This window comes from Emydura macquarii, unplaced genomic scaffold (genome assembly GCF_026122565.2).
Source record: "Emydura macquarii macquarii isolate MOO-44397 ecotype Brisbane River unplaced genomic scaffold, CSIRO-AGI_Emac_v2 contig_1790, whole genome shotgun sequence".
Classification (NCBI taxonomy): Eukaryota; Metazoa; Chordata; order Testudines; family Chelidae; genus Emydura; species Emydura macquarii.
This window is the reverse complement of record NW_027131927.1, coordinates 2,252,195-2,268,991: the sequence shown is the minus strand read 5'-3', so window position 1 is coordinate 2,268,991 and position 16,797 is coordinate 2,252,195. Positions and strand designations below refer to the sequence as shown.

The window sequence follows — 16,797 nt, the reverse complement described above, 5'->3', positions numbered from 1 at the left end:
TGAACCCCCAGAACTGCAAACAACAGCATTCCCAGAAATAAGAACAGCAACTGCCTCCTATGTTTAAATGCCTCAGGAGTACAGTATCATTTTTACATATGCTATATTTCTTAACCCTTTTTGGTTAAAAACTGACTTGCTGTCTGAAAAAGTGATTAAAAAAAAAAAAAAAAAACAACCGACCTACTAATTTAAAAACTACATCACTTTTCAACTCAGAAGCATCTTAGGAAATAAAAACATGCAGAGATTTATAATTTCAAGTATCTTTTTCAAGAAACATTCCAAGAACTAGAAGATTTTAATCTTCGTGCACCTTTAATATTCTTCACAGTTGCCACCAAAGCCTCCATAACCACCATCTGGATTGTGAAACAAGCTTATTTAATTACTATATTTCTTCTAAAAAGGCATCTTAATGTTAGTCAAGGCAACACTGGTGCGTGTGTTTGAAATGCACAACCAGTTTCAGACACTAAATTATTTTGTTCTAAGAATGTTCTCATGCAATCTAAATTGTCAGAATAGTATTGTGTGTGGAAAGCTTTCAGAGAGCCAAAAGCCAGGAATTCTGTCTTGAATATAAGTGAAACCAAACAAATTCTATTTACCCACATCTCATGCTTCAAATGAAACATGAATGGTGGGGGAATACTTTGGAGACCAACTGTTCCAACACAGTTTAGTTTCCATGATTTATAAAGAAAAAACCTGTTAGTCAAAAATCAGTAATTTACAAAATTAACTGCTGCAAAGAAGCAAATGGACAGATGGGAACTAACACAGCATAGAGGGTAAAAAGCTGATCAGCTTCTCTATAACCAGGAACACCTGAGTGGAGTTCTACAGGGCACTTGACCTGCCAGCAGATCAGTGGCAGATGAAACTTAGCATTGGTAACATCTTTATTTCGAAACTGCTCTATTAGATGAGTGTATTCCTTCAATCAAACCTGAAATTCACCAGAACATTTGTTCCTTTTGTTCACCTCTAGGCTTTTATTGTGCCTTATATTAACAGAACGACACAGACATTGATTGATAAAATAGCAAATGGCTGACTACATAAGTGGAAGAAAACGTGCAATCAAAATATTTTCTCTTTACAGACAGAAAAAGATGACAATTCACTTCTCCCAAGAGCCATTTGTTGACTCCATTAGATAGAATAGGTGAGCTCCCATGCCTCCAAATCTCCTAAACCTGCTGCTTCTTAGATATCTTTCTGCATATACTCTAGAGTAGATCCCTGCACAGGACTATTCTTTAATCCCACTAAAACCCACTCCCGCTATTATGGCAGCAGGTCCCACGGGATCCCAGTCCCACTGCAGGGCTCTATACTAAAGGAAATGTATTCACTTCCAGGCAGGAAGCAACCTTTCTGGAAAGCAGTTATATTTCTCCAAGTGGTTTAAAACCAACCAACCAAGAAACAAACAAACAAACAAAAAAACAGCCAGAAAACAGTTCTGAGCTTTGCGATTTTAGCTGCCAAGCAAAGCAATGGCCAGGCCCTGTTTCTGACTGTAGTATGATCCAAAAGAGCAGCAAATGAGAAGCTGGAAACTCTGCACATCCACAAAACTCTAGAGAGTAGCACAATTTAATGGGGAAGACACAGCCTTAGAGAAGTCATCTAGCTATTTTGGAGTGAATGTGGGCAAAGGCTTTCAGACTCGCATCATCAGAGGGGTTCCTCCCTAACTTAAAACGAGGCTCTGAATCCCACGATGCACCTCTGCCCTCAGTGTATTTGAAGCTGGGATCACCACGGCTAGGGTTCATAACTAGCTCGGAGACTTCCTGGGTAACAATGAAAAGGTATTTTGGTGACAGTGCTTAGTGATGGAACCAGCTGGACCTCCAAAGCTGTGCACTGTCATTGGAGGATGGATATTCTCAAAGGAAGTTCATGACCCCCTGCCACCTCTCACAGTGTCTTCTATCCCAATTAACACTGACTTCTCATTTGCAAGTTTAAATCCAGACTGTCTCCCTTCGGCCAAACCCCAATTCCCTTCAGACATTGAGATAGCGTAATCTATCTTGGATGGAAAGGAGCCAACCCATGTCCTGAATATTGGTGTTACTATATACTTTATTGTCTCATTACTTCCTCAATGGCCTTCTCTGAATAAAATAAAATGAAACAGCTGTTCACCATGACCACTGGCATCCATCAGAGAGGAACAAATTAAGTAAAGCAACTCTACTAGCCCCATAAGATCTTGCAGACAAGCCTGACATACTTCTTGGTTGGCTCTGTCAAAGGGCTTTTGGGTAAACACCTGATCTTGACCTAAGGCCTCTTCTTCCATAGCCTTCCCATGTGAATTTGGCAAACCACTTCAGCCCTGTGCCTCAGTTCCCCACACCTGTAAAACAGGGACAGTCCTGTCTGAGGTACCTGAGAACCTATGTTGGGAAGCTCTCTACGTCAAATTATCATTACTACACATGGTACAAAAGTATGTGTAAGTAGTGTTACAACTGTGATAAAGCAAGCAAAACCAAACAGATAATAAAGGCTGGAATGCTGGCCTTGCTCTGTGCAATATTTGTCAAGTTGAAGACACACACAATAGAGTAATGTTCTGACTAATTTTAATGGTTTCTTATTACTTTAAAAACAACAGGAAGTTGTTCTACTAGCGCCAATGGAAGTGCTAACCTTGTCAAAAATACCTAGTGTTATAAGTCTATGATAAATATCCACACGTTTGCTGATTCTTTTGAAGACTATAACATAACTGCAAGATTAACTTGGAAACTATTTAACATGGTGCATTACCTAATTGAACATGTTTAATTCAAACCTGTTTATTCAAAGCCAGGATTCTTGTTTTATCACTTTGAGTTAAGACCCAATAGCCTGGGGAACAATTAATTTGGTTACCAAGAGACACATGCAATGTAGTCACAGCTTCCCTTCCATTTGATTTTCAAGAGAGACTTCCCTATGGTTCTTTAAAAGATCTTACTGCTGCACAGCTTGGTATTTTTCAAGCCTTATATTCCAAAGTTCCACATTACAGGTCACACATTTTCCCTGAGCATATATTTAAGAGACAAAACATTTTTATCCCAAAATGAATTGTGTATCAGGTGAAAACTAGCTCCTGAAAATTATCCCTGGATCTATAGCATAAGCTCACCAGCCTGTCTTTGGAAAGACCCTTCTTCCTGCATAAATAGTTGTTTGTCCATCTACAGCCACAAGGCCACCAAGGACTGGTGTTCCTTACAGCACCCAATCTTGGATTTCTATTGTGAACAAACTGCAACCAGGAGGGTAGGTGAGTAACTCCTTACACGTGTAAATAAAGCCACACACACTCCACCCCCCTGTTACAATTCCACCTTTAGGAAACAGCATGTCTAAGATGCTTCTACAATGAAGGTAATCACAGCTGCAGCTGGAATATAACCCCTTTATCACTAAAGACAAAAACAACGAGAGTTCTTAAGAGCACTTTAAAGACTAACAAATTTATTTTCTGCAGGTATAAGCTTTCGTGGGCTGTAACCCACTTCATCACTAAAGACAATTATTCAATTTCCAGAGAAAGCTTTATTGTGCACACGCAAGAGGATTAGAGGCCTGTATCATTATTAAACATGAAGTGGCCAGTAACGGGTTTGGAACACACAACATTTCAGCAATAGGGAAACAGCACTCAGATCAACCAAACTGCCCTGTCTTCATCCTCCATTTTTCCCACTTCCCCAGATCCTTCCTGCTCTCAAACTCATTACACTCAGTCCCCTGACGAGGTAAACAGGGAAAATCTAGCAGAACATATTAATATTTTTGAAGTGTCCCTCCCTCCACCCACATCACATGATGTCTATTATCTTTGTTGCCTAACCCACACCAAAACTCACTATCTACCTGCCTACATCATGACAAGTGAGATGTAAGGAGACTTTTACAGCAGTCATATCAACTCTTTTGTTTTGTTTTCAAGAGAACTCAGGAGCCTGCCTTGGCAAGGACAGCCCCCCCCCAGTCCTCATTACCAGCCAGATGACTTTATTACAAGTGAAAACATTACCGCCACATTTAATGAACAGCAGCAGAAAGGCACAGAGCAGCTTTAAACACTCTCTTGCAGACACTCCTAGGTAAACTGGAGTAAACATAAAAGATTTACATAAGCATTAATTATTTATTTGGTAGTGACTTATTCGTGTGCGTGCTGGAGAAACCGGAAAAACCTCTCTGGAATTCTTCAGGCATCTGAATAGCGGCCTTGTCGCCACACATGTCCATGTGAAACAACAGAATCTATGGTTCCCTGTTTTAGGTGCACATGCAAAAGGCCAAACTCTGCAATCAATAGGACTGGCAGAGTAGTTCAAGTCAGTGCAGAAAGTAGCCTAGAACCTGCCTGCGGATTGCTATGACTGGAACCAGTCACCGCATTGCCCCACGCCAGACAGTAAGACATGGCATGCCTAACAAAGTCTCATCTGGTAGTGGTTTTTTTTTTTTTTTTTTTAAAGTACCATTAGAGGCAATATAATCTAGTGGATAGGATACTGGACTTCTATTCCCAGCTCTGCCACTGGCTTGCTGTGTGACCATGGGCAAGTCACATCACTGCTCTGTGCCTCAGTTTCCCGTCCCCGCTCATCATCCATCTAGTCTAGCACACACGTATGCACTTTTGGGCAGGGTCTGTATGAATATGTACAGAGTCTAGCAAAATGGAGTCCAAGTCCTGGCAGGAGGTCCAGGTGCTACTTTAACAAACTATTAACTAGGGATCCCTTAGCATAGCAGGTACTTGCAAAGATGCTTCCACCACGAGCCATGTACTTCACCAATGGGAAAACTGTTGCATGAGCTTCATGAGCTGATGACTTGTTTAAAGTCATCAGCAGAAGGAGGTGTGGGAGGCAGCACAGCCTCAACTGGTGAAGACGAGGAAATGCTGTTTTGTGGTGTCACTTCTAGCCTTTTGCTCCTGGAAAGATTCCTCTTGAGATTGAGGTTGTTGAGCAGGGAGAAAGCAGGAGACTGTCTCGCATGATGGTCCTCATGTGACTCTCTAGGCAGCCCCTGGGTCCTGGTAAGGCCACTGAGGGGGGCCATAAAGTAGAGAAGGGGACATCCAGTGCTGCTCAGACCAGTGGAAGGGGACATGAGAATCTCTCACCTTATCAGCCTCTCTCTCAGTGAAGGTGTCAGGAGAGATGTCTCTCTGCTGGTAAGTAGGAGATCCCAGCACAAGTAACTGGGAATCTGAGGTGTCTTCAGCATAGTCCAAGGGAGGAGCAGAGACTGGAGGTAATGGTGTTTGTCTGCCTCACTCTGAAGGTCCCGGAGAACTAGGAGAACCAGGGAAGGTCTCAGTGACCCAGTGGATCTCAGTACTGGCAGTCATTCATTATACATTAACAATGGACACACTGGCTCACCTGAGACAAAAGTCTTTAGAGAATCTAAATTCCTGCAGTACCAATTAATCTGCACCAAAACTCAACAAACCTCTGCAAAGGGCACCGGTCAAGTAGATGGCATAAGTACCTAGGGCACAGATGGCTTCAGAAGCACTGGTATAGTAGTGTGAGACACCTGCTTAGGTACCAGGGGTAGCACGGAGAGCTCTGTAGGTGATACGGACTTCCTCCACACAGGATGTTTAGAATCTGCTGATGTAATCATGCTTATATGGTACTGAAGACTGATTTAGCACCAAGGCATGCTTAGTGCCATGATTCTTTGAGGAGGTTAAAGTCTTCAACAAAGAGCTCCAAGTGCCAGGGAAGACTGGGGCCTCAGCAGTACACTTTCTGGAACAATCAATGTCTGTGGTGACTGGGGCTCTTTTGACGCAGGTTCTCTCTGAGAAGATCCAGAACTCCTCTTCGTGGAAACCCTGCTGTATCCTGCATGTTATCACACAAAGATCTAAGCAAGCAGGGTACAGAGGTGAACAGGACACAGTGCTCACTCAGAGGCCTGTGTCAGTGTGTGTGTGTGAAGGGGAGGGATATGGTCCTGGATCTCAGGCTGGTTGAAGAGAGCTCTCCTTCATGAGGAGCCATGCTGAATCTCTTTTTTTCTAGATCTGCTCTTGAAGGACTGAGTTGGTACGCGCGTCTCCCAGACAGCGGATACGCTGGGAATGCCTGTCACTGACCAGGCGAAACTCCACATAGGTGAGGCAGCACTTAAAGCAGGGATCCCAGCACACCATGGAGAGGACAATCCCAGAGAGAGAACCCACCCACCCACCAAGGAGAGCTACAAAATAAAGCTGCCCACTGCTTGTCCATTTAGAACAGCTTCAAAGTGCAGCTCAGAAACCTCCACAGATCTTCTCAACAATCCTTGAATTGTCACGTTTTTGCCAAGAGGAGCCTGAAGCAACTTTGCAATCAGTACCAATGTACCAAGCTCTCACAGACTATAGTCCCAGAGCAAATAAATCCTAGAGTGTTTTACTGGGGAAGGAGATCTATGTTGACCACACACTAAACAAAAGGAAGTTAAGATATGAGACAGCATTTAAAAACAAAGAAGTGAGTATTTAGCTGTTGTTGCCTTTAGTCAAATTTTCACTTCAATCAAATTTCCAGACACTGACAGAACTGATGGAACAACAGCTGGAAGCTCAATACGCACAAGTAGCAGTTGTGGTCAGACTCCCTGCATCTATCAAAGGATGTTGGTGGAGAATGCTGCAAGGGAGTCGAGGAAGGTAAAGCAAAAGGAAAGAGGAATCATCATCTCTGGAGTTTTAGCAAAGCAACAGATGATTCAATGACAGCGCCAGCCATTTTGGCTCCAAGCAGTGTAGATGGTGGCTCCTACTGACTTGGAGCTTCTCTACCCACACAGGTGCACCGGTTTACGTAAATTTTTTTAACCAGTCTGGTTAATCTGGTGCAGGAGGCGGAATAGTTTCGCTTAAATTAATTAAGAAGAAAAAATTAAACAAAAATCAAAAGAAACTGCTCTTTTAACTGAAATCAGAGTGTCCAGACAGGGCTTTGCACAGGTTTAAACTAAACTGATGCTGGTTTGCATGTAGACAAGGCTTTGGACTCTAACCTACTAATAGCAGCTCCTTAGAAGTCAGCAGGCCCGATTCTCCTTTGCCTTGCACCTCGCTGCAAAGTGTGATATTCTGAGGGACAGCTGCTTACACCCCCTCTACGCTGGTGTAGATGGCTGCATATGGTGCAGGGCAGCGGAGAATCAGGCCCACTGTTTACCGATGACATCTGATTGGTCCACAAGTATTTTTATAAAGAGACTTAACACCAAATAAAGGGCTTGTCTGCTCTGGGGTTGTTTTGCCAAGCTGTAGTCTGGTAGCTAGACCAATGCATTCAGATATGCTGCACTAGTGTAAAAAGTGACTTCTGCTGCTTGCACCATTGCAGTGATGTTGGTGCAACAACAAACCTGTGTGGACAAGTGTATGAAACAAAGATCTATGCATAATCACTCTCCCGGCCCCACCCCTGCGTTTTAATCTAAGTCTTCTCAATCTGATCTCTATAAAGCAGGAGGCCTGAAATATATAAACTATTAGAAACGCCAAATGTGTATGTTAATGCAACCTACAAAAGGAACACGAAAAAAGAAAATTTTAATTTCCTACAAAATGGGCAATGGAAAGTTTCCCCACACCCAGATTTATGGAAAACTTGATTCAAGCGTTTTAAAGAGCTCAACATGAAACAAAGACTTATAAATTCATTGTGATTATGAATCCCACTCAGCACAGAACCAGCCTGCTCTCGTAAGCTCTGAAAGGCCACACATTTCAAAAGCTACCATATTAGTTTTCTCCCAGAACTTAAGACCTCCTCAATGAGGCCACCTGATCCGAAAAGGCTGTTTATTAAATTGTATTTCTTTATCTGCTTAAGGAAGTTGTCAGCCAAGATATGCCCTCTTTTCAGCCCATAACTAGGAGTAAATCACAGCCAATTTTCCCTCTCCCCCACTCAGGCATCTGGGTACTGCAATTTCTCACTAGGAAGCATGTTTAAATGGACCTGTGTGTCCCATTGTGCATTATACAGATAGGATTCCTGATAAGGTTAAGAGAAGAAAATAAGAACACAGTTCATGAGAAATTCCTCTTGCCATTTGCTCTGGAGTTGATGGCAGCTGCCACTTCAAATCTGAAATCAGGATCAAGCCCTTTCTATGTAAAGCCCTAACTAAAAATACACTGAGTTAAATTGAGGGAAAGTTTCGGGTGTGGGGAGAGGGCATACTGAGTATAACAGCGATATTTCTCCAAGATACCCAGGGACTGAAATGTGCACTTCAAAAACTATTCTAGTTGTGGGAAAAACATTTTAATTATTAACCACAGATCTTTTGATAAACAGCAGTAGAATTTTTTATGCCTCTAACAGAAAGCTCTATGGAGTGCACGCAGAATATATTTTTAACCTTCCATTAGCCCTGAGTGAAAAGTGCTTGTAGTCCAAACTGAAGGAAAAATACAGTCAAACCCTCTTCCTTTTTAAATTAAAGAGGGGAAAGGAGTAAACCCTTATCTAGGAATTAAACAAATGTATTGTCCCTTTGAATTTTGTGCCATAAATTATCTTAATGAAAAGAAAAACCAGTATGACTATGTGGATCAAAGTGATCCAGCTTCACAAAGAATGGCTTTTAGCAAACATGAACTGTAAAAATCAGTGTTGTAGAAAGAAAATACAGCCCTGTTTGAAGTATCAGTCATGTGGAAAACCTAATCTCACCACAGAAAGCCAACCCTATCAACAGTAAATTCAGATTATTACAGACTCTACAGCGTCTCAGTTTAAACAATTCATTCAGTCCCTCAGGGATTCAGTCAACTGTCGCAAGCCTCCAGGATGCCTTTCTTATGATAGAGCTACTGTTGAGAGATAGGATAGGGACTCCTTTCTGTTAGCCTCATCATCCCATGAAAATACATCCTGGAGACTTGTTTTCATATCCTTTGTAAAATAAGCTGCAGCTAACCTAGTTTGGGAGAAGAGAGCATGGATATGAACCTACATTTTTTAATATTTAAAAAACATTTACAGGGACAACGTAAAGGCCAGTCAGCTTAAAATTAGACGTGCTAACTTCATCTCGGCCCCGAGAGGCACCTGTAACCCACTGCTCTGCTCAGAATGCTCGTTCTTCCCTTCTGAGCAACCAGGCCATTGAAATTCCCAAGAGTCCTGCCGGAAGAGCGCAAAGTGTGATCAATTTTGCTACTCTGCCTGTTCACAAAACAAGAGAGGCAGGAGGGAGGGCTCATCTTGCAATGGCAACCAAGACCCAGCCCCTTGTGGCCAGGGGTGAGAGAAGGGGTTGCTGGCATTCTACATATTGCTGCAGGCCTTGCTTGGGAAGACGAGAGATTTCGTTTTTTAAAATGATGGGTTACATGTGGACATTCTCAGCACCCACAACATGCCCTCTAGGGCCAGATCCTTAGCTGAGAGAAGTGGGCCTTGTTCCATTTATTTAAGCTGTGCCCATGTACCTCAGCTGAAGATCTGACGTAGGCCCCTCAAATCTATTGCTTGTAACCTACCAAACAATCTGAGATGTCTAGTTCTGATGGAACATCACTTTATTGGGGCAACAAATGACTTTTGGGTAACTTCTCTGAAAGTTCCTCAAGGCAGAGAGTTGCAGACAAATTACAACTACAATTGTTAACTCCCAAGGAAAAGAAAGAGGCGTCTCTGCTTTGCGCACTTCCAAAGAGAAGCCCTCAAATATCATGTATGGAAAGAACACAGTGGGTTTTAAAGACAAGGCCCAGGCTGTGATAATTGCTTCTTCTAGGATGAAATTATTCCATAGCAGAAACTCAAAGGAGAACAGCTGTTTTACAAGGGCAAGGGCTTTCTAATTTCACTAAGACTCAAATTCTGAACATATTATTGCAAAAAGCCTTATGTATTCAAAGGAGGGGTGTTAAACATAAAAGGTCTCTTCCTGCATCTTTGCTTTTGAAGTTCTCTGCCTAGTTACATCCATAGGTTATTTCTAGTCTGTTCATCTTAGTTACTTACATGGCCCCTACCATAATACCTGAGTGCTGCACATACTACTTACCCTAACACACACATCAGGTAGGGGAATGCTATTATCCCCATTGTACAGATACGGGATTGAGACACAGAGTGGCTAAGTGACTTGCCCAATATCACAAAGGGCGTCTATGGCGGAGCAGGGGATTCGAACCCACATCTCTTAAATCCTAGGCTGGTGCCTTAACCACTGGGCCATCCTTCCTCTTAATCAGGGCACCTGAAATTCTATGGTACTTCAAGGCTAGATTACAGTCACAGGGGGACATGCCATCTGACAGCTCTGGCAAATCCCAGAGGGGCCAGTGCACTCAAGGGCTGGTGGGCCGGTCTTCATGGGGAAAAAAAAAAAAAAAAAAAAAAAAAAACTACAGAAAGCCTTTCATCAGGTCCTCCAGCTGGGCCTGGCAGAGCACAGCAGCCCCTCTCCGCCCCACCCCTTTCCCCGGCCCCTCTCCCACCACATGGGCCCAGCGGCGCCCTGGCCAGTGTGTTTTAAATGCCAAGGTCGACTTTTAGTCCCAGTCCAACACTGATTGCAGTAAGCTTTAAGTCATGTGGTAGCAGCCTAAAGAAAGCCACTAGTGCCAATTTAGTGAATTCACACACACACACCTTATTCTAAATCAAATAGCCATTTCCATCCTTTTATCCAGGTCCAATGAACCAATCTCTAAAATATATTTACAGCATGAGCATGACCTTGAATATACCATCAAGTCTGCTATGGTTTCACACCAGTGAAAAGCAAGCATAAAGCACTAGCAAATCAGAAGGCAGGGCTATGTACCAGGGAAAATGACTCATACAAAGTGCAGGGCAAGAGAGACTCAGGCCCAGTTTTGTTTCCTTTCTACAGAAAGCAAAGGTCTTTCAGCAGGTTTGCATTGCCACTAGCAATCACATGCCAACCTTGTGAACACCACTGAAGTGTGTTTTGGTCCCTCCTGTATTCCAAAGAGCATCCATGCAAAGCATCAACATAAGTGAAGAGCTAGTTAATTAAAAATAAACATCCCCCCCTACTCTCCATTCTCATCACTCACTTTGAAGTTTAAATACCTTGTTTAGCACTCAAGACCTTGGAGACAAAATAATTCTGTGCTGGATCAGTACAATTAGGCCAAAAAAAAATTGTAGAGATTGAGGCAAGTGCACAAATACAGCCAACAACTCGACAGGTATCAAAGCTGGAGCTAAACTTCAAACAGATTTTACCCTATGCACATGGTTTAATTCAGTTCCAGTTTAAGTAACTGGTTTCAGGTTTAAAAAGAAATAAATTATTTTAGTAAGTGTGTTGCATTTACACCATTTTCAGAAGCAGATCCAAGACCAAAGAGCTACAGAGGCACTCCTCAGTTGGAGACTGACATTAAAGGTTTGTCACTCGTACCTGGCTACTCCTTCTGCTGTTGCTAAATTCAACACTACATAAAGTAGAGGGAGAAAGGATGGGGGCTATGGAAATGGGGTGCTGCTCACAACTTTCCATTTAACAATGCTTTAATGCAGTGGTTCTCAGCCTTTTCCATAAGGAGCCCCTGCAACTCATCTCTTCTATCAAGATGGGAAGAGGCAGAGCAGTTTATGTCATCCCAGCTCTAATGTAGAAGCCACAGTGCCACCAAGGCACTTCAGGGTCTCATCTGCACTAGCATTTCCCCCAAGTTTCTCATTAATGCACTAGCACCAGTGCAGCATTAGTATAGACGGGAACACGTTAGCTACATGAGTTGTAACCGTCATGTAATCCAGAGCTGTTCTGGGCAGGTCCAGCCAGCCCAGTGGCTGAAGCACCAGCAGCCTGGTCTATGCTAGTGCTCCGACCAGCACTTATGCAATGGCAGGGAAGATAAATACACACAGTCCAGGAGATTTTGTCGACATGCTAAGTGTGCATCTCTCATTCAGCAGAGAATGTGCATGCATCTCTTATCCTGCCTGCCACATGAGCAAGTGGGTGAGGATAGGGGGTCAGCATGTTAGCAGGCTACACATGAAACTAGTCTATCATGCAGCTTTGATGAGAGATCACCTGTACTTTCAAGAAGAGTTTGCACTGTGGCAGAGAGAGAAAGTGTGTGTGTGTGTGTGTGTGGTGGGTGTGTGTGTGTGTGTTGTGGTGGGGGAGGGGAGAAAGTTACATGTGATTGAATCAGTGTTTCTTCAATCCAGGTAGGTTGGGCCTAAAACAAATACAGATATTCTGCTTGGTTAAAAAGAGGTGGTTTTCAGTTTGTGGGTTTTTTGGGGTTTTTTTTTGTTTGTTTGTTTGTTTGTTTTTAAGTGTTGGCTCTGATTCTCCATTGCTCTGCATCTTGTGCATAAACACTGCCATTCAGATTTGGTTGCATTTCACACTCAATTTGCACTGGGGTAAAGGTATGCATAAGGTGCAGAAGGACAAAAAATCTAATCCTCATTTTGTTATGTTGTAATTCCAATTAAAGCCGTTTGTTTCTACTGAAATATATCGTTGTAGCCTTTGCAACCCAGACAATGCTGGGTCTTGACAACCTGGAAGTCGTGACCCTGTTTTCACTGCCCAAGCCATGTGAAGTGCAATAAGTAAAGAGAGTATAAATGGGGAAAAGAAAACTAAATTGTTTAAATTCTAAAACCTTTTAACAATCTCAAGTGTTCTTAGTAACACATAATATATTACAAAGAAACGTCTTCATTTTTCAGCCACAGAGCATCTCTAAAATTGATTTGCACAACTGGAATACTAGACAAATTGCAATGTGAGTGGACAGCATGAAAGTGACATGTTTCATCTGTGTCTCCTGGAAGTCTCATGCCCATTCACTGCAAGGTTACTACACTGACACACAGCAGCAGACTTCCCATGTGCATGCTCTGTGTCAAACCTGACAAGGATTTGCGAGATAGGCAGGTGCAACATTGCAGGGCCACAAGGCCCACCACAAAGACAGGCAAAACACATCTTGGGACCAGGCAACCAATCCCTGGTGCATGATAATATCAAATCCATGCGTGCACATGTACACACATTTCTAACTACACAAGACAATTCAGCAAGAATTTCCTAGCTGATCTGATAACGTGCCTCCCTTTGGAGAAACACTTAAGCAGTTTTTAAAGTAAAAACCGTTACATACAGAATCTGTCTTTATGAAAAGCAGCCTCTGCACCCACTTTGGAAATCTCTGATAGATAAGCCTCTGCCATCAACCAGAAATCAGATTACAAAATAATCACTTGACAAATGTAACTGTTTTGCCCTTATTTTTCAACTAGTAAGACTTTTTTAAAACCACAACATTGGCAAAACAAGCCATTTTGTTTCTTACATCTTTAAGAAGTTTGCTCCCATACTGAGGCTTCGTAATCGTCAACCTGCGCCTAGAGAAATATTTTAAATCTGCGATAAAGCCATGAGTCAAAATAGCCTCACTCAATCTTAGCGCAATAAAACTATTCCCAACTACTATAAAGGATTGGGCTATATTAGCCCCGGGCCTGATAATATTATGCAATTTCTTCCTACATCCAGAGTGGATGTTTCAAAATAGTTCGGCCGATTGCCCTTAGCATTCCTCCCCGGCCCTTGTCACAAGAGCTCTTACTTTAATTTTAGTTGAAAGGCTCAGTTAACTTGCAGCGTAGGAATGCCTGTACCAGTCCTCTGCTATTAAAGACTTAGTGTTCATAACAACATATTGAACGGAAGTGCTTAACCTCTGCTCTGGATATAGTGATGAATAGGCTCTTTATACAGCCTCACAAGCCCAAGATGAGAGCAAGCACATTTCACATTTATCCCACAACCCTTTGGTTCATTCATTTGTCACTACTGTGTTTCCACAGAAAGCACCTTCAAGTGCAATTTATACGGGGAGAATGGGAGTTCCTATAGCCCTGTGCTGAAGAACAGCTCAGAAAAGGCACTGGTACTGCATTCCATAGCAGGAAAACCAGGTTCCGGATCCCAAGTTGTTGTTGTTACAAATAATATCACCGATGCAACCAAGTTAGGGAAGCCAGGAGAAGAGGTGTACACAGTCTAAAGTCTTATCTTTCCTGAGGGTAAAGGTTATTTATGATACTGATGTGCCAGCACTATCACAGCCCAAGTTACCAGTTTCCTGATTTGAAGTAAGGCAGGAGTTCTTGTAGGACTGTGAAAGAAAAGACTGCAAAGTGCAGTTCCTCATTCTGTCACTCCACACTGCAAATCTGCAACATCCTTCTCTTGGAACACTGTCTACAGAGAAAGGAAGAAATGCTATGAAACGGTCACAAGGTCAGCAGAGCCACCCATAGAGACTCCAATGCTGGTAATTTTACATCTAATTTGATTGCAGCTTCAATTTCAGAAAACTCGAGAGAGCTGGGTTCTGCCATAATAAAGAGTGATACTTATCTAACTCACTGCTCTCAGGCCTTGATCAAATTTAGAGGAAAGAACATAATTGCGTTTGTGAGTACAGCCACTTCATTTGTGGCCAAGAGGTCAGAGACACTCTGCTCTGCTCTGCATCTCAGATAGATATGGATAGCAAAGCATGGCTGATTTTCTTAAGCAAACAGGTTTTCATTCCCACACCATACAAGATTCAAAAACACTAGTCAACATTATGTCCCAATGTCCTAAAAATAAATAAATAAATAAATAATAAATAAGTAAGTCAACAGAGGCGAGGCTTTTCACCAATAGTAATATCAGGAAGTGCCTATAACCACCAATTCTTTGTTTTTTTTAAATAGAGGAAATGCCAACAGACCCTTCTCTAGGAGAGGTGCTACAGTTTCATTACTTGATTGGTCCCAATTAGCACAGCAATTCTGAGAGAGGATGTTTTTTTGGTTAAGAGGATAGTATGAGATTCAGGAGATGAGAGTTCAGTTTCCAACTTCAACTCCATTACAGACGGTGTCATCCTGGAGAGTAACTGCATCTCTTCAGGCCTCAGTTTCCCTTTGGTAAAATTGGGATAATAATCCTTATCTTTCTCCCACCTTCAGGTCTATCTTGCTATTTAGATTGCATACTCTTGGGGCAGGGACTGTCTCTTACTCAGTCTCTGTACAGCCCTTTGTGCACAACATGGCCCCAGTCTCGGTTGGGGTCTCTCGGGGCTACTGTAATACAAATAATTTCTTTGTGTTTTTCAGGAGCCACTACCCCGTTTTCATTCAAGATAGTTTTATATCAGCTGTTGCCACAAGTTGTTAAGTGACAGCCAAGCTCTCCAACTGTTTAGTCTAATCCCAGGCCACTAAGACACTTCTGCCATCAATGTGACATTGCAGTGGCTGGCTATTTTTATGCAGATAAAAACAAGTCTTCATAGACTTCTGAGTCACACCTAGATAGCTCTGGACATCTTACAACTTGACAGATCACTACTGAAGAGTCCTGCCAGCCTGCAGAGATTGCCTAGTGGCAGAACTGCACTAGCGGAGCTGCAAAGCATCAAATGCTGCTGTGCTACAAGACAGGCTGATTCAAATGGTCCGTCCTAAAACCTGTCAATTACTTGGTCCTTTCCTCCCAAAGACAGAATCAGAATGATCAATCCAGAACACCACATTTCATACTGCTCAACGGAAGAGATCTCCAATTCATCCATGACTTCCCCCATTTGTGGGCTACAGCTCATTCCCTTCATGAAGGTTACTTCAAACCCATTACATATCATTACACAAAAGACAAACTTATGCAATGTATGTCTCTCTCTCTCTCTCTCTCACACACACACACCTTGGAGACCACTTTACTAATCAAATGCATTCACGTGTGATTCAAGCTTAGTTTGTCACAAAAATAATTGTGAAAGGAAAAGGCCGACAGCAACACCTGTTTTAATTTAGGCAAAAATAACAACATGCAATGAACAATGCAAGGCCAGAAAATGTTAAGTGGATGCTATGAACATATCATGATGTTTGCTGCATGCACGTTTGCTGCACACACCTAGTAGATTTCGTTAACAAAGCCACAAAAGTCTCAGCGAGAAAGCAAGTTCCTACCATAGGCTTTAGAAAAGAGGAGGGGTCATGCAAGGGAAGATGAACACTCTTAGGGAGCATTCTGCTTCACACCAAAGTCCCAATTGAGACTGAGGCCCCATTCTGCTAGGCACTGTACATACCTAGGGTGAGAGACCCTTCCTACCCCCAAAGATCTTACAGTCTATATAGACAAGACAAATGGTGGGAGGGGAAACAGGGAGAGAGAGAGGGAAAGTGAACTGCACAGTGTTACACATTAGTAGCAGAGCCAGAAACAGAACCGAGGTATCCTGACTCCCAGGCACAGACAGGGATAAGGGAGGGCACACCATAAAAAAGTTTGGGGACCACTACCCTAAAGAGCTACACCATTTGCTACCTTTGCTAACAAACACTTGCTGAAACTTAAAGTCCAGTCTAAAGCATTTGCAAAAGCGCCATGGATGTTTTCCTGAAGGAGGATGCCACTAATTGTCTGGTTTGTAAGACATTGTACAGAGTGAAAATTATCCGTGTTTTCAGGAGGCAGAAGCCCATGACAAGACAGCCCATTACTGTGTGCTTTTTTGCCTCACTCTGCAATTCTCCTCCTGCAACATTTGCTAGTTCAATGGCTCCTTTACACAGTTTTAGCATAAAGGCCAACTAATTAAAAATAATATATATCTTGCCCCTAATTCGTCATTACTTGATAAAGCGAGAAAGCCTCCCAACTGCTGTAAGTAAGCATGAGATGACTCAAATCAAAGGGAATTCA

The 16,797-nt window shown here is 42.5% G+C and overlaps 1 protein-coding gene across 1 annotated transcript in view; it reads right to left on the bottom strand.

Moving 5' to 3' along the window:
* SIPA1L3 (signal induced proliferation associated 1 like 3) overlaps nt 1–16,797 on the bottom strand; it is a 116,842-nt gene that overhangs the window by 85,795 nt on the left and 14,250 nt on the right. The window lies entirely within an intron of this gene.